Source organism: Phalacrocorax aristotelis, chromosome 8 (assembly GCF_949628215.1).
Source record: "Phalacrocorax aristotelis chromosome 8, bGulAri2.1, whole genome shotgun sequence".
Classification (NCBI taxonomy): domain Eukaryota; kingdom Metazoa; phylum Chordata; class Aves; order Suliformes; family Phalacrocoracidae; genus Phalacrocorax; species Phalacrocorax aristotelis.
In genome coordinates, this window is record NC_134283.1 from 25,346,390 (window position 1) to 25,364,849 (window position 18,460).

General features: G+C 38.5%; 1 protein-coding gene across 12 annotated transcripts in view; it reads left to right on the forward strand.

Annotated features, from left to right (window-relative positions):
* FABP6 (fatty acid binding protein 6) overlaps positions 1–18,460 on the forward strand; it is a 45,718-nt gene that overhangs the window by 16,939 nt on the left and 10,319 nt on the right. For 3 of the 12 annotated variants that reach the window (XM_075102094.1, XM_075102085.1, XM_075102091.1), the window contains exon 3: positions 10,473–10,576. The exons of 7 other annotated variants lie outside the window; for them this stretch is intronic. The gene's annotated coding sequence lies outside the window, so the exon portion shown is untranslated. Of the gene's footprint in view, positions 1–10,040; positions 10,136–10,472; positions 10,577–18,460 lie in introns of all 12 variants that reach the window. 2 more of the 12 variants (XM_075102084.1, XM_075102089.1) reach the window with 1 other exon arrangement.

The following is an 18,460-nucleotide window of genomic DNA, read 5'->3' on the forward strand; positions in this document are numbered from 1 at the left end:
TCTTGTCAGTAGCCTGGGGGTGTGCATATAGTGTTCAGCAGCTGGAGCGGAGTGCTGTCATCCCACCTTATCTTTAACAGTGAAGTTAATCTCACAAAATCTCTTCATTTCTCTGCCATGTGCTGAGCAGCTTTTAATTCACATCAAGAAATGTGTGATACTTGGAGTTTCAGGTGGGAAATACCTTCCTTCAACTAATAAGGGATAGCTGTGCTATAACATTGTGATGTCGCATGCAAGTCTGGATTTGTGCCACTGTCTAACTGGGCTTGGTTAGCCTAAAGTTGTAGAGACCTTTCTCTGCTAAAACCCTATGAACATTAAGTATGCAAGGGAGAAAATGCTGTACTGCTTTCAGGACACAAACATTCCCCTGCACATTGACAGCAAAATATGCTTGGCATGCAGTAACTTTCAGTGCTCTCTGAAGTAAGAACACTTAAAAGACACAGCCTGGCCACAAGACTGCAAACTTCAGTCATTAACACAGTGACATGACAGTGTGAACCTTAGATCCCAAATACTAAGATATCTGCACTTCTGACCACTCTAATTCTTTCTAGATCTTAAACCATTTAGCTCTTTTCAATATACCATGTTGTTTTCTTAAAGATCTTTATTCTTGTCAGTGTCTCATGTTCTGTTTTCTTGTGGACCTTAAGTTGTAGAACCTGTTGTGCTAAGGGTATTTCAAAACAAGGAAAAGCAAGTGTATCACCTGTACTTTATGCTTATCTGATATGCTTGTTTTCTTACCGTTACCTAATCTAATTCCAGGTAGGATCAATTTATGGAATATTCAGGCTTAGCCTGCCTTCCTGTCAGAGCTCATCAGCGATACCCAGCATGGTCCTTGGCAATTCCCTTCCTTTGATAAAGTCAGGCCACTTTTCAATTGCTCTTGCGAGGCTGTCTGTCGTGTAACTTCTAACTCTGAGGAAGCGCTATCTGCAATTGGTTTGCACATCAAGAGAAAGAATCCTTCAATCTAAGAGCTTGCTCTGTTATCTTTCAAGGGTGTGCTTGATTGTCAGTGGTTGGGAAATTGTTGCCCTCATTCAGAGGGTCCCTTTAACTCAAGCCTTATAGCCATAGAAATAACATTCCATCATCCCCAAATCAAAATAGGCTGTGGTTCTGATACTGTAATCAATAAACCGCTGTGGTTTGTTATGTCAGTGTAAGTGCTCAGCAGCTGGTCCACAAAACCAGGTCAGAGACGATTAACATAAGAGACTTGATTATCCTGTCAATGATAAGGACACATGGTGATCAGTGGAAAAATTTGCAAGATGGTAAACGTTGCTTGTCCAAAAGTTTTGGGAATGTAGACTGGGGAGTGACACATTCAAAAAGGAAACTCTAAGAAATCCTTTTCCTTGGTCCTGTCACAGATAAGTCCATAAAGTTACAAATGCCAAGGTATAACAACATCTCTGTCACTGTGTCATTCAGCCTGTGTTTAGCCATGACTTCTGCGTATCTATCTGCTGGCAACTCTAAAGGCAGAAAATTAGTGTAATTAGAACTAATCCTGATAATTTGCAAAACGTTGTTTGTTCATTTTTAACTGCATTCCGTAAGATAAGATGGCTGGATCATGCCTTTGAGCTCCTGCATTTGTTGCTTGTCATGATTATTGTCTGTGTTCTACCTGACAATTGAAGTCAATGGAAGTTTTGCCAAAGCGTAATGTGCAGAACTGGATTCTTGTTTATATTCAGAGGGTTGTTTTGTTAGCAGGAATCTGTGAAAAGCTTTGACAGGCAATTCTGGGACATTGAGCAGGGTTTCAGAGCATGTCAGTGAAATTTGAAGTGTTGCATTATAGAGGTGGGCATTACAAAGATCTAAGCAGGAAGGCTGTGTTGTCTTACAGAATGTTTTTACCCAGGTCACACAGTTCTTCAGAGCTGTGCACAGCCCATGGAGTCTGACAGCAAGGCTCAGTTCAGGACTTTTTGAATGTGCCTCTGTCAGAAAGCTGGAGTGGGGTTGTTCATATTTTTGCAATTGCAATTCTTCCATTGGTCAAGTGACTTCTAAAGCTGCAAAAACCCAATTTTTATGTTGTTGGAGTTATCAGGAACACTTGCATTTTTACCATGTACCAAAGCCCTGTCTTTTTCTGTCTGGTTAATATCACCTCTTAGTGTACAGTCTACTGAAGCTGAATGGTATTTTCTACAAAGTATCTTGCAGTATCTACAGGCCAGGAGTTTTAATGATGTCATTAAGGCACATAACATTGTATTTTCTAGGCAAATGCTCTATGTCACCACAGTTTAGTTTTTTGTTACTGGCTGTTTCAAATACTAGAGAAGAAGTTGTGAAGTAAAGTAATATGCCCCCTTAGGGAAGGCAACTTGAATGGGGGTGCTCAGTAGGTACTACAGCTTCTTACATAGTAGTAGAATGCATGAAAATAGTGCAAAATACTTAAACATACTGTGTTGTTTCACTGTGTAATAGCTGATCTTGAATTACATATGAAGGACCATGCAGTATTAGTACCTTTTATAACACAAATTCTCTTCTGGAGTTGTCCGACAGAAACTCTCCCTTAGCAAATAATAAAAAGAAAAATGCAAGCCTTCAACAACTGTTTCACCACCCTTATGAGGAAATACGTTGGTGTAACTATGCTGCATTTCTCTATAATTGTCCTAATCTAATTCCCCATGTGGAGGCTTATCACAGAATAAGGGCCAAGTTTGCAGTACCAAGAATATGCTGATGTAGCTGTATAGCACATTTTATTTTAACAGATGGAGCTCCTTCCTCACTACAGCTAAAACCACCTTACTGAATAGTACATACTCTACTAGGAAAAGATACCTTTACCAGCCTAAATTTATTTCTATTCACTGGAATGGTTGGTTAAAAGTGTGGTGGTTTTTCTTCATGCTTCTAGTAGGCATAGTCAGGCTGCAGAACATTGAGAACAGAATTAAAAATGCATTTTTTCCCAGCATAGTTTATAGTAGTTTGAAAAATATAGAAATTAAACCACAATAGAGATACTTCATTCTGAAAAGGAAGGACATATTAATGACTGCTTTTTTGCAAGATTATAGGATTCCTCTATTTAGGCTCAGCCTAACTAATGGAATAAAAAGAGAGGGAAAACTGTTAGAAAAACAAATGAAGTGTACAATGTCATTCTATTTATTATGGGGGAAAGACTGAGTGATTTAAAACTGCAACACAGCTACCAAGCAATCTGCACTTCATACAAGGCTCATTCTTTGTGTTTTTGAGGTCTACAGTCTGGATAATTAATGTTGGAGCACCACTGGCATTTAGTATTTACTTTCACCCCCTGTCACTAATTACTGTGTTGGTTAGATGTTACATTTACTGAAGGTTCCATCACTAGTTCTTGTACTTCAATCTAGTATATGTCTGGGTGTGGTCAGTTTGTCCTGCTTTGGCATCCATTTGAATGACAAATATGTTCTGAAATGCAACTTGAATTTCATGGTGTATCCTGTCAAGTGACACATTTCTGTAGTAAATAAGGTATGGTGAATCATAGAATGCAATGCAGTGGAAGGGTCTCTGTTCCAAAAGAATTAACAGAATTAAATCCTGCTATCTCTTAACAAAAATGGAGTAGTTGCAATTAGCGTTCTGCATAAAAGCTAAAGCAGCCAAATACCTTAGCAGTGCAGGGGAAGGAACAGAAGAAGGAAGGAGAAAATCTCTTATTCTCTCTGAGATGAAGAATTAAAGACGTAAAAATTAGTATTGTTTAAAATTCAATAATTGGAATATTATCAGTTATCACAAAGCATCCCCCATAACTTTGGGGAAGAGGCATTTAGAAGCAACTTCAGATTTGATACATTTTTGTTATAACAGGATTGATGTATTTATTCAGTTGCCTTGTGCTATCCAATTACTTTCACCGAGTCTCTCTCAGAAAAAAAGACAGACAGTTACAGTTATTTTAGGTCAGATGTCTAAACTACTGATGGCTCCAGAAGCAAAACTACCTGACTAAACTTTAGCGTTACTCTAAGTAACTCCTTTTTTCCTAAAAGGTTGTCCTCATGCAAAAAGTTAGGAAGTTCTTACGGTCCTTGAAACGAGTAAAGACAGCAGTCATTTGGCATTGACACCCTTAGCTGATGAGGTGCTGCAATCAAATTGTAGACAGGTCAAATTCTGCTCCTTTAAGATTTGCATGTAAGGTTTTCCAAACATAAATCCAAGCCATTACTTTTTTTTTTAATGGAGATTTTTATTATTTTTTTTTAATAGGAAACCAATCCAGACCATTCTATGATTCTATGAAATGTTGATAGCTCGCACACAATAGTAACATCTGACCAAATATTGAACAGAATGGAGCTAATCAGAAAAAACGCAAACACTTATTTTCACAGCCTAAGCCTAAAGATTGCATAAGTCTCACTAACTGTATAATCATAAGTAGTACATTAGACTTTAATATTGTAGGACTTTTTTTTTTAATTCTGAATAATCCAGCTTTTTTGTAATACTTATTTGCTTGTTTTTGAGTATTGCGTTCCTTGTTCTCTGCTCAGGCAAAATTCCCATTGATTTCAGCAGGAGTTTGCCCAGCAAAGAGCTGCACAAGTACACAGTAAAGCCCTTGGAATTTTGCCCAGTGTTTTTCACCTGGCAGTGTCTCTTTATGCATATTTCATACCGTGGCCTACCCTGTACTTGCAGGCATAGAAGAGACTTTGCAACTGCCTTATGTGTGAAATATTAAAGTTTTAATTGCTTGTGTAAGCCACTCTATTAAAACAAAGTAGTATTTTACAGTTCAAAACACTGATGTCTGTTTTAATCCATTGTAACTGGGGAAATTTGATACTATTTATCTGTTTTTTCATCATGGGTTTGTATGTATGAATGGGTTTCTTAATTTTTTCTCTCTGGTACAGTGACATTTTTGTAATTGTAAGGGTTTTTTCCTCTATGGCATAAAGTGATTCATCATACTCATGATATTTTTCCCTCAGAATAAAATTCGCTGATCGATGCAAGCTTGGACCAGCGATAGACCAGATAAATACTGCTTCTCCATTCAGATTGGAGGCCAGGAATTCTTTGTCACATCAGTAGAGAGACTGTAGTTACAATTTGACTATAATTTTGCTTTTTCTACACAAATCTCAATTTGATTCTAATTTCTGAAGTCACCCAGGGTGAGTCAGATCTGGTCAAGCCAGAATAAGCTCTTGAATCACTCCCAAATGATGGAAAAAATGAGTCAATTCAGAGAGCTAAGCAAGTGGAGACAGTCATTACAAGCATAAAGCAACCACAAAGCTTTATGTGGTTCAATGGGAGACAAGGTCCACCCAGTGAGTCAAGGTTGAATATAACTGGGTTTCAGGGCTCTTCTGTTAGCAGAGCTGGTGAATGGCCAGAAGAGAGGTATGACAGCTCTGAATGGGGAGGAAAAATGTACTGATCCTTATGTTACGCGATTGTTTTTGAGTTATTGTAAAGCAATACACCCAGAAGGGGGTAGGTTTGAGCTGTGGCTTGGACTTCAACATTCTTTTGAGGGGAGACTAGGATAATTAACAACATGGAAATAGGCAGTGAGCTTAAAACTCTGAAGGCAGGTTATGAGTCTGTGACACGTCTTACACAGAGAGAACAAAATTCCTTGCATTCATTAGCATTCTTGTTGCCAGCTCTATTGGCCTGGGTTACACAGATTGCAATTAATAACTGTGCTTTCTCAATAGTTCTGGGAAAATCTGTGCTACTGTCATATACCACAGGGAATAGTTATGATTTTGCACAAACTGCTGTTAGCTGTGGGAAAACTTCTCATGGAGAGGCCTAGAAAATGGGAGAACTTGATGTAACAGAGTAACACATCATAAGTCATCTTTAAATATGCTTTATTTTTTGATAGTAGTGCTTCCCGGCTGTTCACAATCATAGGAAAAATACAGTGTACGTGCTGAGCCAAGAATCAAGAAGAGTTACTAAAATATAGAATTGGCTCTATGAGTGTGGCTACAGAATTTGGTGAGAATTCCTTCTATAAAGGCAGAACCTCAATGATAATTTTAAATAACCATCAGGTATTTTACAGGACAAAATCCTTTTCTTTTAGCTCTTTTCTCCTCATTTGTAGCCTATTGCTGCTGCCTCATTACTACACTGTTCTTTGCTAGTGCAGTAAATCTGAAGACCTAATGGTGCACAAGCCCCTTTGAGAACAGCACTGACTTTTAAAATATTCATTTCTATGCGGATCAGGGATATCCCAGTCTGGCTGTAATCAGAGGAAGAAGGAAGGAGACAAATAATCACTGAACATGACTGTTTAGGGAGCAATTTCTGTCAAAAAAACAATCAGCAGCAAAGGTAGATATGAGCTGGCCTTGCACCCCCAAGCACAAGTAAGAGTGATGTGGGCTTGTTTGATAGCCATAATAGTATAATTGCTTCTTTCTATTCCTTCATCCCCTAGCCAGCTGCTTCTCCTTCACTATGCTGAGATGCATGTTGTTTCTCTCTGCTAACTGCTGAGTAATGTAGGGCTGGTGAAAGGTGACAGGCTGGCAGCAGTGGGATCTGCACTTCTTCGTCTATACGCAGAGTGCAGGTGTATCATGAGCACTGACAGTGTCCCTTGCTCTACAGGTGAGATACAGCCCTGACCTGGAGGGACAAATCACAAAGCAAAGGATCCTTCAGGGCAGTCCAGTTCTTGGTTATTTTTTTGTTTGTCAGAATGCTGCCAGCTGTGGTAGTGAATTGGATGTTTTGGAACAGCAGTACCGCTCTGCTTCCAGCCAGTGATCCAGGCAGAGATCACTTCACAGCCTGAATTATTCCAAATGGAATAGACCTTTATGCTGTGAAGTCAGTTTGCAGCAAGCCTCCAGCCACTGGGAGTTGAACTGTCTACCAAATTTATCTCACCCAGGCTTAATGAACAGTCATCAGGTAGTAATGATCCTACCAATCTCGATTTAAATGTAAGTTATAGCAGGGGTTGGATTCCATATCCCTAGAGTAATTCTTGTGCCATCCAAACCTCATCAAAGTGTCTTGGTGAAAATGATTTAAGCTAACATGTTGTACTGCATGTTGGCAAGCAGCTAGGGGAACCCATGTATCAGTAACTGTGGCTCAGTTGTAATGTGTGAACTCACAGTAACTTCGCCTCAGTCCTGAGTTTTATTCAGAGGCATAACTCTGGGCTTTTTTGCCTCTTTTTTTTTTGTTTGTTTGGGGTTTTTTTTTTGTTTGTTTAATATCAGGATAACAATGCTACAAGGGTGTGTCCATCAGTGTCACCTTCAGTCAGCAAACTCTAGATTTTTTTTGAGGAGAGATATTTAAACATTCATTATGATAGTGAAGACAAAACCCAACCAAACAAAAATTATATAAACTCATATCTGACCCTGTGTGAAAAAATAATACAGAAGCCACAGGAATTCCAGAGCTGTCTCTGGTCACATAAAGCTCTCTTTCTCTTTAATTTTTTATTTGGATCATGTCTGTATGTAGGTCACAATGACTTAAAAGAGAAGGCACTGACCAGACAAAAGCAAACCTTTAAAAAAATACTGTTGTTGAGGGAGAAGGATTCTTTCTCAAACAGAAGATTGAAAATTAATACTGAAAAGATTTCACTGCTCACTGCTATTTCAGTTAGTTGTGATTCCAGTTACCAGCGACTGAGCAGAGGGGACCCACAGTGGTTGTGTTCTCAGCTTGCCTGTCTCCTGCTTGTAAGCTTACCCTGTGCACAGCAGCAAGATGCTATGAAGCTGGTTCAAGCCATTTCTCTTTCTGACTTTTTATGCTGTGATGACCCCATATAAATCAATTCATCAGGAATAGAGAGACATGAAACCTCTCACCACAGCTCCCTATACCGGTCTACATTTCTGCTCTCCGTCAGTCCCTAATTACAGGGTCTGGACAAAAACCTCTCCTGCTGCTTCCACGCTTGTGAACATCACTCAGTGGCTGATAGCCACCCTAGTGATTCTGGCTTCTCTGCAAGAATTACTCCTCTAGGCAGGGACCTGCACAGTCCATACATCTTTTCTGAGCAAACTACTTTTCAGCTTTGAGGAGCCTGAAGAAGGGAGGGAAAATGGATCTTCTGTCTAGCCCTCTGATCAGCCTTTGTTGAAAGCACAGGAATAGCAGTATGTAACAATAATCCGATGTACGTTTCTTCTAGGAGAGGAAGCTGGAGGCAGTGATGCAGCTGTGAAGATTTGGGGCACAAAAGGTCTAAATGCCTCTGGCCAAAGAGCTGCTAGTGCCACTTGGGTTACAAGTAGTAACACTGTGTGGCAACAGTGCAGATGAAAAACCCCACAAAACCAAGGTATAAACTGGGCCGAAAAGTACAAATCACTTGTAGAAAAAGCTATATGGAAATGCAGATCGATGTTTTTTTAAATCAACAGTGGAAACCAATAGATTCCTTTTAGAATAGATAGGCTAAAGCCAATAGTTTGGCTTTAAAATCCATATTATGCACTCAGAATTTGTATCACAGTCCATGCATGTGTGATTAGCAAAATTTTACTTTTTTTTTTTGTTGTTCTATGCTTGTCCCTGGAGATAGCAATAACTTTAAGGCATTGTACAACAGTGGAGTTGTATTTTTATAGTGAATCATCTTTTCACAAAGATTAGGACTTTTGAGACAAATGATCTCAGGAGATGATGTCCCTCTGCAGAAAAACATTTTTATATTTCGAATGAGGATGGTCTTTTTGATACTTTTTTAAGATTTCCAATACTTTAAAAAAATTTCTGCGGTATTTTCAAAAGTTGGCATTAATTTTATCATCTTACCAAATTACTGTTATCAAGTCATTATTTAATTACTGCATTTTCTAGTAAGAAAAGAGTTTTGGCAAACTAACTTTGTCAAAGTTCATTTGCATAGTAGTAAAGAAAAAAAATCAAGGTGTTTGACACTATTTTGAACCCTTGGTAAAGGAATTAACTTTGTAAGTGGTTTAAAACATTTGAAAATTATTTTCCAGGTTTGTGCAAAGTATAATTTTTGAGGGAGGTGGGGCAAAGAAGCACAATCTATTTCATGCTTGTATTTTCCTACTATGTTGTGAGTCTCATTTGTGGCGAAAGGACATTTTAAATTTGGCTTAGTGGCCAAAGTAGGAAGGGTAGATTATATATTGTCATAGGCTCGTAATTTAGGTTGGAAGAGACCTCCAGAGGTCATCTAGTCCCACCCCCCACTCTAGACATGTCTAGTTAAAGGCATGTTGCCTTGAAGTTCAGATGGTCAGGGCCATCTCTACTTGAGTCTTGACCAGTGCCAAGGATGAAGGTTCCATAACATCCCTGGCTACCTGTTCCAGTACTTCACCAGCCTCATGATTTTTTTAAAAAAAACAAACAAACAAAAAACCAAACCCAAACCAAACCCAAAAACATAATAGCTAATAGAATTTCTCACGTTCCCAGTTGTGTCTCTTCTTCCTCCTCTTATCACTGTGCCTCTGAGAAGTGCCTGACTCTACCTCCTCTCTTTCCTCCAATGAGGTGTTTGTGGAATGAAATAAATCTCCTTTTTGTCTTCATTTCTCCAAGCTGAAGAGACCCAGTTCTTTCAGCCTCTCCTCATGTATCATACCCTCAGGTATAGTATTTCCACAGGTGGCAAGAGGACAGCTAGGCAGAAAAATGTAGGCAAACCAGAGATTTAATCCTTTTAAGTATAGCTTTAGTTGCTGTTAATTATGAAGTGTTTTATTTCCAATTCCAGTATTGCTTAGTGGGAGACCTGCTCCTGTTTTGTATTAGCTCTACTTTTTTCTCTATGTTAGCCTTCTTTCCCATCTTCTTTTCTCTGTTTCAGCATGTTTGTTTCTTCCCTATCCCATCTGCCAAAATGAAAGTAATTAAATAGTTAATATTAGTATGTAAAGCATCACCAACTTGCATAAGCCTAACATTCAAAGAAGATGAATAGAGCAGGATAAATGATATTTATTTCTCTTCAAACAATTGTCTCAGCCTGCCTGTTTTTACAGCATCCAGAATACAACAGGATAGCTGTTTATATCCTGCATACCCATGAATATGGTCCCATAATCATGACACATCACAACAGAAACTCAACAATCAGGTGAGAGCTAATTTTCAGGTGTGCTAAGCGGTAGTGGACCCACAGACATCACTCTTCGACCTTGAGAAAAGTGCTAGCCTAACTCCTCTGGCCTTTGCAACATATTATTTGTGAAGGATATTGATAGCTTCAAGAGAAAAGTGTACTAGAACTGTAAAGAGCTAGCGATTAATAATCACAAAGGGCTGAAGAAATTTATATTTCAATCCTCAGAGACAGACCTTGCAGTTCAAATCAATACAAGAATGCCCTTGTCACCCTTCTCTCTGCATTAGCAAGTTGAGAGGGATTTTTATGATAAAGCCTGATCTTGCTGTCATCCTGTCTTTGCATGCAGGAATCATTCTTATGGGTTACTCTGCATGAAGGATTCTACATTCTACTGAGAAGCAAAATGAAAAAAACAAGCACAATGAAAGCAAAAGCCCACCTTGAACCAAGGTAACATTGTATGGCAAGGCAGTCCTTGGCAACCTGATGCCAAACAGACCCCTTTTGTGAGTAAACTCAAGCAAAGATAATAGTGGCTTGTTTACAGAATCTCATCAGGTGCTTCTAGCAAAAAGAGTTTTGCAGGTGGGTGGAAGACTTGCTGTTAAACAAACACGGTGTAGCATTTTCAATCAATATATTTAATAATCTGCTTATGTCTCGAATTTTGCAAATAGGACAAAAGATCTGGTTATCATGCAGAAAGAGCTGAAGTATTTTGGTTTCTTCAAATCTCCTGTCTCTTAAGCCGCAGCTAGTCTTATAAGCCACAGATTTTGGCACAGAAGTTCATCTGTGGCATACTTGAACGTTTATTCAGCTAAGAAGCAGAACTGAAGCTTTATCACTAGATGGCAGCATGGCTTATGACACGGATGCCTCTACCTTATTTTCAGAGGCTGCTCTGAAAAGTCCATGCCTACTCTGGAGAAAGTCACAGAAATTCAGACTGGTTTTAGAACCACCTCAGCATGCTCACCAGGGGAGTCACAAGGATAATCCTGGGCACTAGAATCCTGCATTCATGGTGGATGCAACTGGCTTTTAAACTTTGTGCAAATTTTGTCATAGCATTTTCTGCCTGAGGAACCAGAATTTCGGGAAATTGGCACACTATCCAGTCACTGAACTAAACATCCATATTTTTAAGCATCCTGAGAATGTTAAGTGATCGGTATATGTTGCCAAACTGAGCCATTCAAAAATGCAAGTTTAGGTTAAGAAGGAGGCTTAAAAATTAAAAACTTGTCACCGTTAGCTTTTTGTTCCCTGCTGCTTTCTCATCATTCAGGAGGAAAACAGCTGTTGTTTGGTACTAGGAAGTAAAGAAATTTCCAAGTGGAAGTTCAGATTTTGAAGTGTTTTGCAGATTTTCCTTCTGATTCCAGAAGGAAGCTTTAAGAGAAATATGGCTTATTCCAGAGTTTAAGATAAAATCACAGCTGTTAACAATATAGTCTCATTTTCCCAGTATACATCAGTGTTGTTCACTTACTAACAGCAAATTTACTGCTGGCCAACCCAAGAACAAATAAAACCATTGGAAGAGGGACATTATGGGCTAGATGTAATAAAAGTAGTTAATAGAACAAGCAGATGCAAAGATCTGCTTGTTTTGGAGGTGATGAAGAAATGGCATATGATATATATGTATTTTCTCTGCTACATAAGTATATTTCTCCTGTTAAATGTATCTAAGGAAATACAATTTCAGATTGTTATAAAATATGCAGTGAGATATGACTCTGTATCATACACATCAAAGCACAGCTGAAGCCCCAGAAGTACTTATATGCAAAGAAGACTGACTTCTCCCATATTTCAAGAAAATAAATGCATCCTCCTCTGCATCGCATATTTTCAAACTCTTTCTGTTCTTGCACAATTAACCTGCATCAGTATTCTCGGTGCAGCACGTTATAAACACTGCAATAACATAAGAAAAAGTCACTCAAATACTGGTTTCTCTTGTCTGCCTTTGACATTCTTTGAGACAAAATCTTTGCTTGTTTGGTTTATGGGCGTAGCAAATAGCTTATCACCATCACCAGATAGCTGTCTGTTCCATCTAACTCTTCTCTTCAGGTGAGCTGCAGGAGAAAAGGAAGAGGAAAAGCCTGAGAGAATGAAGGAGATGGGAGGGAACTAGTAAACATGATTTTAAAATATATGGAAAAGTCAACTGCAAAACAGATGAGCCTTCAAAAAAAAAAAAGTAGTATCTAAATTTAATGTTCCCCTTAACAGAGATTCAGGAACTGCAGCTGAGGTTATCCTTTGGAATAGCAGAATTTAACTGTGCATGGGGTTTATGTGCACAAATAAAGCAGTGGGATTTTACAAGTGCAATAGATGGAGGTTAATACATTTCAGGAAAATCTGTGGAGATAACTGGGCAATGTGCTGGAAAAACCGTTATATCTAAAAGATGGAGGGATGTCTAGTGTTTTAGCAGACAGCAGTGAATCAGGACTTCTGGTTATTAATTCCATCTCGTATGACCTGGAGCAAACTACATAATATGTATTTAAAGTACAGTACTATTGCTTTAATGATGGAGGGCTGGGGAGCAGCAGTCTGGAAAGCAGGATGCATAATAAAGTATGCTGTGTTTATTCCATGCATACTGAACTCTGAGTAACCCTTGCAGTAGAAGGAGTTCCCCTGGCAGGCCAAGTGGGGAATTTGGCCTTTCTTTAGCTCTGCAGCTTTGTGTATTTGCTTCTGTAACCATTGATGATCCAGATACAGAGATGTTGACGTTACAGATGTATGAAAATAAGGAAGTTATGAAACTGCAGTATATTAAGAAAAAAACACCCAGATTTATTTTTTTAATGTCATCCATGTTGGAAAGAAGAAAACATTATGTTGGCATTTTCAGTAGAAACAGTCTGTTTCAAAATCAAAAGATGTATTTCAATTTATTGGAATGACCTAGAAAGTTTTCTTTTGAGACCTGTGAAACACATGTCTGTATTTCTAAATGGGGAATAGTGTTACTGAAGCTGAAAATTAACCCTTGCTCAGCACCTGTTGCTTGCCTGCCATTTTCATCATAGGTATCATGGAGTAAACGGCAATATATTGAAGAAAATGCTCTGAATAGAGGGAAAAGGTGAAGGGAGTAGGACTGCTATCAAGGTACAATTATTAAAAGGCACTTGTATATAATGCACTAGTGGATTTGGAAGCAAACATTTCAAATATTTTAAAAATGTGTTCGTTTTATAGCAAATTAAAAATAAATATCTGTGTTTCTTCCAGCATTAACTTTGATTAAAAAACAAATCCAGAAGCAGCATAGTATGTAAAAAATATTCCAACCAAAAATATAAACCTTTTTTATACATAAGCTATGTACAAGCTTGCATGTTGAACAGAGATAATGTAATTTGGCATCTACACTGCAAGTTAGAAATATTTTCTAAGGAGGCATCTTTAGTTATACATTTGATAAAACTAGGTTGGCCATGGATACAGAGGCAATTTAGACTAGACATAGCGCTGGGGTTATTTGAGAGCCTTACATGTCTCTCTGGTCTGCTGTCACTCTCTTTCAGCACATTGATTCCTTAAAATAAAGGAAAAGAAGGAAAAGACACAAGCTCTTAATATATTTTTTGCTTCTTTGAAAGAGTACTTAAAACTAATGAGTTTTTCTTTAAACAGTATAAGGCAGAAACAGACAAGTGGAAAAATCGTATGCCCCTGTGCTTCAAAATGTGATCTTTTTTTAAATGACTCCTTACCAATGTGAGAAAATTTTTTGTGTTAAACAAATACGATACAAAGTTCTGCAAAATCCTGAACACCTCCAATTCCTGTTAGATTCCTAATTAATACAACAAATTACATATTGTCTTGCAAGACTAAATGGTAGTCTTTTAATAAGTAATGTTTGTTGTCAAAAGACCACCATTTCCTTCCTTATTTTCGCTGGGCTACAATCCAGTAGCCTATGCTTAGTAAGCCAATAACGCAAGTAAAATTGAGAAAGGCAAATAATTTGGCTATAATTTCCTTTTTAAAAGAACTTTTCATTTTCAGTGTTCCTTACATCTCTGTAGATTTTGAAAACCTCTCTCTTCTGTATAGCAGATAGCACTTAAAACTGATTTATTGTTTTATAACATGATTTGTTTGGGAAGAAATAGAGCAGCTCTTAGCAGAATTCCTACAGAAAGAACAAGTTAAAACATGCTGTTACATATTGTTCTTTATTGACTTTAGTAGACTTAGTTAAAGCCAAGCTCTGTGCAGCATTTCTCCAAGAAAGCCTAAATCAACATTGTGTACACTAAACCATCAGTTGCTTAGTTTTTTAGGTGTAGAAAGCATTCTGTGGTTATTAGAGTGGGGTTAATGCTGCCTGCTAGAATGCAATCATAGGGCACTGGAGAAAGAGGTATGTGAGAAGTAGGAATAACTGTAAAATATGCAAGCCAGCTCAGTGCATATGAAAATGCAAGCTCTAGGACTGGTTTCAGCAAGTTGTCCAGCTACCACGAGAGGCCTTCTTCCACCAGGGTCCATGCAGATCTCCTATTTATACTGCAGAAGCAGAATAAGTTCCTGAAACACTGAGTCCTGGTTTCATCCCATGTTCATTCTGTTGTCTTCTAAGCCTAGTTTGAATATATTACCATACAAATTTTGTAGGTAAGTATAGCTGTAGAGAGGAGGCTCCCAGAGCATGATACCTTCCAAATACCTTGTAGCTAAGAAAGAATTTGAATTTTTTTTCTTGGTGGTGGTACTGCTGTGGGATGGTGACAGCCTATTGCCTTCAGTTACCCTCCCTGCTACTAGTTCCCACTGATTTTAAATGCAGGTACGGTGCACATTCATTTTATACTGGTATGCACCTTTTTTCCCCCCTCTTGGTGGTGACTGAGGATTGCTTAGAAGCCCATGGCCGTGTGACGGAAATCTCCAAATTAGGCTAGATTACCTTGAAGATAAGCTCCCATTTGGAGCTAAGTTGTTCTCATGTGTCAGCAAGTACAATCATATAGATACTATCAAGTAATAAAATCTTTACAACACATCACATGAACTATGTAGATAGAGGGGAGATGGCTATTGGGTTTTGGTCAGAAGAGTCCAAAAGAGTAGTTGTAATGATTCTTATCTTTAGGGATGTCAGTTACTAACTTTGTTAGAACTATAGTTACTTTCTGTTATGGAACTTGCAGTATAATTATATGGAACAAAGAAATATATAGAGGTAGGATCTTTAACTCACTTTGCGTTTACCAGAAGACTTTGCAGAGAAGGTTGAATTATATCTTTTATTTTAGCAACTTTTTAAAAGTTGTCTGTATTAGACTAAAACTATTGAGGTTCAACATGTTCCATAGTGGCTCTTAGTCCAAAGATTCAAGTCCAAGTTTCAAAGAAATCGAAGCAGTTTGTGTGACCCAAATCAATAGTAGCCAAAATTAGTTTTACCGTGCACTTTCAGATTACATGAGTCAGAAGTGGCATAACAAAAATCTTCAAGTTTTCTGTTGTACTCGTTACTAAACCTTAGACATCAAGATAGCTTCCCGTTTCTGCGGTGAGTCTCCATTACCACTGAATTGAATGCAGCTGATGACATTAGTATAACTAATTAAAGGGAAGAATCCTGAAGAAAGAAAAGAAAAATTAGATTCACCAGAAGTTGCTGGTATCAATCTTACAGTAAAACCAAAACATTTTAGTATGTCTCTTAATGATCTTAGTTTAAAAGGTGGGGAGTGTATCAGTGAAACTTGTTGAGCTGGAAAACGTTATAGGTTCCGGTCACCTCTGTTCTAAAAAGGTTATCTGAAATTGGAGTAAGTGAAGAGGAATACTTGGATGATAAGAGGAGGAGAAAGTCTGTCACTTCAGAAGTGTCTAACAGAGTTTGGCATGGCTTAACCCAATTTATTTACCCTAGCAAAAAAGAGGATGTAACTGCTCTCTAAAGCACTTTGGAGTAAACTCAGAGAAAGAAGTTCTACTTAAAAGAAGAGGCAGTGCTGGCACAAGTACAAACAGGCTTTGAATAACCATGCATTAATTTAAACTGGGAATTAAAAGAAGATTTTTACATACCAGGGAGTAAACTGCCTGCTAGAGTAACAAAGACACAAAATTGTAGAGAGTGCTATCAATTCTAGGAGAGACTGAAATGCTAACAGAGGTTTCCCTCCCAGTTCTTTGTTTTGGTGCTTCTGAGGCCAGAAGGGCTGATTTGATTTACTTGGGTGATGGGCTCTGAAGAGACAATAGGAAATAATGAGTTCAGAGAATTTATACTGAGCCTTCAGCTTGAAGAAAATTTGTTCAGTAAACCTGTTCAGTGAACACATCGCTAGCTCAATTAGCATGAGCATAATTCTGCTTTTCCTCTCCAGAACCTTGTTTGCAATTATCAGTTCAGACTTCTTTATTCTTTTAATACAGATCATAAAGTTATAATTCAAATCATGATTACAGCAAGCATTTTTCAGTGGTATAGCCACCTTGTGCTGATATTCCACTAGCTACTTGTTCCCTTCTCCATGCCAATACTTGCATTATGCCAGTACAGCTGTTTGTGTGATCATATGAAGGACTGGATCAGAGCACTGATCCAGCTGAAAAATACCTTTTCATTTTACCTTTGGTATTTTTAATTCAAATCAGCCCCTCACTCCAGTTGCTGCACTGCTGTGTAAATGGTTGTGCCAGCACAAAGCAGGAGGTGGCTCAAGAGCAGCCTGGAATCACTTGGGCAATGTAAGCAGTGCTGTCATATTCTCAGGCTGCTCTCAGCTGCTGGGCAGTTTGCAGTCACGGCTAGGCCAATGAAAGGGCTGCATGTTGATGATGCATGATGATGATGGTGCCATTCATCTTCCCCTCCTCTCTCTTGTACCTCCTGTTGCCCTGGCAGCACATGACCAAGCAATTGAGGCAGTCCAGAGAACCAAATCAGTTGAAAACTGATGAAACCACCTGAAAAACTAAGCACTTCTTTTTTTCTTAGATTTGGTTTTCTGTCTTTTCAGTTGCTCAAAACAGACCTCAGCAGTCCCATTGAGGCAGCACTCAGGGATTGGGAACACTCCTCAGGGGCAGCAGGCCCAAACGCTTCTTACAGAAGCTATGCCAGCTTTTACAGCTTGAATGAATCACTTGGCTATCTTGCCCTCTGGGAACTACCTTTCCAGAAATCCAAACAGACTAAAGGTTTTCCTGAAAGAGTGTTTTGGCAGGAACTAATCAAATCTCCTTTTAGGGAGTCCCAGAAATACTGAATTTTCGGAAGGTCTGTGTCTTTCTCCTCTGCAAATGTTTCTATCTCTGAGCGTCTGGTAGGATCCTTTCTTTCCTGTTTTTGTTAGGCAGGTCCTACCCATCAGATTGTCACGTCTGGGGCAAGGTCAGAGTCTACTGTGTCCCCTGTAAAAGCCCTGTAGAGCTGGCCGGTGCATTTCTGTTAAAAACTTGGACTCTGAGCAAACTTCACCTTTTCAATAATTCAGCCGCACCTTGTTGGTAACTACTTTTCTACTGCTTATGGGTTTAGAATAGTAACACCTAGTACTCTAATAAATGGATACTTAATAAGGCAACATTATAATAGGAGTCCCATGAAATTACACATCACCTCAACACCAGATGAGTTCATTCTGAATTCATTATGAATGATTACTCTGAATACCGAAGGAATTAATAATCAGCAGCCATTTACTATGGAGGGTTGCTGACTAGTTGCCGAATACAGCTGTTTTAAGAATTTACAAGCTTTCCCGATCAAATTTCATTCTGAAAGAATCATTAAGTGTAACTTTCTTTCCACTGGGGAGTTCCTACTTTTATTTTGAATCTGTACTCCTTGTTCAGTTGCATTCCAGTTTTAAAAGCACTTCAAAGATAGTCACTCAGCATAGCTCATTCAGTAATGGAATTACTTTCCTTATCTCCATTTCGTCTTTGAGTGTATCTCAGTTGGCCTTATACAACACATCTGAAAGGTTAATAAACTTGAAAGCACACTGGGAGACATTCAAGGGCAGGGTGACTCTGACATGACAAAAAGAATGCAAAAGCATTATATTTATGACTTTGTGGCAAGTAAATTCTGAGAGTAAAAATTTCCAAGGCCTTTGATTTGGTTCCTGAGAGTTGCCTCTGTCCCGTCAGCATTTGAAGACTCAGCTGGTTTGCATATCAGAGGTAGCTGACTTGGGAGACAGAGGGAATTAACTGCTTGCTTTAGATGAACTTTTCCTTTGGCCATAAGCTTCCACAAGAGTTTTACTGCCTACAACAGCCACACAGTTACAACTCACATCATCCTGATAAATTCAAATA